We start from the raw sequence: 4177 nt of genomic DNA on the forward strand, positions 1-4177 counted from the left end.
TCGCTTCCATGAGTTTAATGCCTATGTATATATTACTGTCCGGAGTGCGATCACGCTTGGGTTGATGTGCAACGTGAATCTGGTATTCGTGACTACTGTGATTTACATTTCTTTGAGTCTAAGTGTTTCCTTAGGGTTTCTTCCTGCCCCTGGTGTGATACTTATGATAAGGAATTCCTTGTGGAAACTGAAGCCATGAGTTTCTCGGAATCTGCTTTTGATGATTATTAGGTTTTGTTTGTTTTAAATACTTGTTTTGTTTTGGGGAATGTAACCGGTACAAGTACTCGGTTATTGGTTTTGTTTTATGTTTTGTTTTAAGTATTGCTTTGATACTTGGTTTGTTTTAAGTATCGTTTGATACTTTGTTTTGTTTTATGTTTTGTTTTAAGTATCGCTTTGATACTTGGTTTTTTTTTATGTTTTGTTTTAAGTATCGCTTTGATACTTGGTTTGTTTTAAGTATCATTTGATACTTGGTTTTGTTTTATGTTTTGTTTTAAGTATCGCTTTGATACTTGGTTTGTTTTAAGTATCGTTTGATACTTGGTTTTGTTTTATGTTTTATTTTAAGTATCGCTTTGATACTTAAAGAGTTTTACCAAAGTGTATCGATTGATACCTTTGATTAGTTTCGTTCATGCTAGACATGAACAGATTTGTATATTTAAAGACCGCCTATTTCTACGATGGAAAAGGAAGACTTCGACAGACAGTATTTCAATATACTTGGTTGAACGGTTACTTCTTTGTTCCTCAGTACGCCCTCAAAGCCTCCTTTAGTTCTCAGCTCTCGCCTCCTCTCTGGAAGAGCAGGCCACCTGCCAACTATCGTATCTATTATCGATAACGTGATTAGCACCTTGCAAACACGTTACATTTTTTTAACCTCAGCAAGTGGTTAAGAACCTGTCCCCGGATTTAGGCCTGATCAACCTATCGATATCCACCGCAGAACGCTAGCGGAGAGAAGCGGCAGAGTCAGAGCACATTCGGCTTCATCTCAAACCCAAGATAGAGTCTTTGACGACCAGGAGTGGGAAGCAAATCCCACGGCAAGACCTTACAAGGAAGAAACAACCCCGGCGCTCTGCTAAAGAGCCCGGCGATCCTGCAAACACGGAAGATACACAACCTCCAGGAGAATACCCTTCTACTCCAGCCAAGAAGCCTTCCTTTGAACCTCCAAACGACCCTGAATCTAGTAGCGAATCAGATATGGCTAGCACAGGAGGAGGGCCTTCTGGAGGAGGGAAATCTCGGGCAAGGCCTGAAGAAGAGGAGGTACCCCCAGCATTTGAACCCCCTAAGTTTAAACTTCACCTCCCAGCGAAGTTCACAGGCGAAGGAAAAGACCTCAAACCTGAAGCCTTTGAACGATGGGCCACAGAACTGTCACACTTCCTACTCTTACAAGGAAAAGATGTAGAAGGCCCTACAACCGGACTTATCATTGGATCATTCTGTGAAGGAAAGGCAACCGACGCATACCACCAATGCTATAAGGACTTCGGCGGGAATATAAGATTAATAGGATCTACAGTTCTCGATTACCTGCAAGGACGATTCCAATCCTCTATAACCAACGACCTCCTAGACAACAAATTCAACCAGCTCCAGCAAGTTAACGGAACACATGTCAAGTGAATCACCGATGTGGCTACGGACCTAATAATGTATAAGGACCGAATGGAGAGAGGAAGTATCTCCAAATACATCCTGAAGCGACGATTCTACGACTCTATGCACCCTACCCTCCGGCGAGAAGTAGAACCACTCGAGGAAGACGGCGATGATATTACAGTAATAATTGCTAGAGCAGAACGAAAGGACGCCATTCTCCATGAGACCAAGGCCTACAAAACACAGACATCCTCTAATAGGAACAGCCAGCCATGACACAAAGCCTCCAGCAACTCTGATGACGATACCCCACGGGCTTTCAAGAAGAAAACAATATCCTCCAAAGAATCGAGACGGGAAAAAGGAGAATGCTTTGAATGTGGAAAAATAGGGCACATGGCAAAGAACTGTCCTACGAAGAAAGGAAAAGGAAAGGCTATAAAAAAAGAGGCGCCGGCCAACAATATTGAAAGCGATTACGCTCCATCCAGCGAATATGAAGAGATCCACATTGGATACATCGATGTGGAATGCAACAGTGTTCGACCTCCGGCTACATTCAAAACACACACTGCTCTAGAAGGCACTATCCTGATCAATGGCACAAAGGCTCTAGTCCTATTCGACACTGGTGCAATAGGAAGAGATATGATCAGTAATGCCTTTGTCTCTGTCCATGGACTCCCTACCCGAGACCTTAACCAACCCATACCAGTCAATATGGCAGTAAAAGGATCACGATCCACAAGCCATGAAACCAGTAGTGCGACCATTCGACTTGGTTCTGCCGTCCTACCCTCCCAGGAAATGCTGGTTGGAAATTTAGCCAAATATGATGCCCTAATAGGCATGCCATTCCTGAATCGTCACAAAGCTATAATCAGGTGTGGGGAATCAACTATCGATTTCCCAGATCAGAAGGTCAGAGTCTCATGCAAGCCAACAAGCGGAGAATACCGAGCCGCAGTCTGTGAAACAACTGCCCTACGACTATTGGATGAGTATTCTGATGTTTTCCCTGATCAAATACCAGAAGAACTACCACCTATGAGAGAGGTGAATCACCACATCCGCCTCCGAGACCCCTTCAATCTCAAGAACCAACCCACCTACTCTATTCCTGACGCATACAAAAGCCCACTTTGTGATTGGATCAAGCAACAACAAAGAAGAGGAGTCATCTACCGGGCAGAAGCCCCAGGTGCCGCTCCTATGTTTGTTCAACCCAAAGCAGATGGCAAAAGAATCCGCCCCTTGGTTGATCTCAAACTACGGAATGAAAACACGGTTATGGACAGCTCTGCTATCCCAAACCAAACCAAGATCCTAAATGCAGTTGGATGCGCTAGATTCCGAAGTAAGATTGACCTAAGCGATGCCTACTTCCAAACAAGGTTAGACTCAGAAAGTGAACGCTACAACAGTTTCAAAACACCCTTTGGAAGTTTCATTAGCCGAGTTATTTTACAAGGTGATATGAATGCGCCCGCCACCTTTATGCGAATTATGGAAAACCTCCTAAGCGAATACCTCCACCATTTTGTTTGGGTCTACATTGATGATATTCTCATCTTCTCGAACACCGCAACAGAACACGCCTACCATATAGGTTTGGTTTGTACCAAACTTAGGGAAGCTAAATTTTACGCTAGCAGAAACAAATCAATCCTATTTGCCGATAAACTCGATATCCTAGGACATGTTATAGATGATGAAGGAATACACGCAGCCCCTGGAAAAATAGCCTGTTTACTGGAATGGTCAACACCCCAGAATAAAAAAGAACTCATGCGATTCCTAGGACTAGTCAACTACATTTCCCAGTTCCTCCCACACCACGCCACTGTGACAGCGCCGCTCACAGACCTTACCGGCAATGCAGAATTTGCCTGGACCCACACTCATGACCAAGCCTTTACCAACATCAAGGATTTGATTAAAAACGCCAACGTTATTCAACCTATCGACTATAGTAAACCAGAACCGATATGGTTGATTACTGATGCATCGGATGTTGGAGTTGGAGCATGGGTTGGGTAAGGGGCCTCCCATGAAATGGCAAGGCCGGCGGCATTACACAGCAGAAAGTTCACTAACTCACAGATGAACTATGGAACAACAGACAAGGAAGCCCTTGCTGTCATTGATGCTCTCGCCGCTTTCAATCACATCCTGATGGGCAATACCTTCACAATTATTACCGATCACCAACCTCTCACTAATCTTAAAACAGAAAAGATACCGGGAAGAAGAAGAACAAGATGGATAGGCGAGATCAGCAAATACGATGCAAAAATCATCTATGCCCCTGGAAGAATGAACTATTTAGCTGATGCTCTCTCCCGCCTATACGAGAATCAAGACCTTGCAAACCCTCCCCTTGTTCACGACCACACAAGACAAAGCGAGGACAGCCCTGACGACACCTCCTATGAACAAGAACCATCAATGGCTACCACCAGCTCTGCCGCTCCCTCCAATCCTTTCTCTTACACCATGTACAGTGCTGCCGGAACAGAACGAGGAAAGGACATTGATGAAGAATGGAAAGACA

Source organism: Tuber melanosporum, assembly GCF_000151645.1.
Source record: "Tuber melanosporum whole genome shotgun sequence assembly, scaffold_171, strain Mel28".
Lineage (NCBI taxonomy): Eukaryota > Fungi > Ascomycota > Pezizomycetes > Pezizales > Tuberaceae > Tuber > Tuber melanosporum.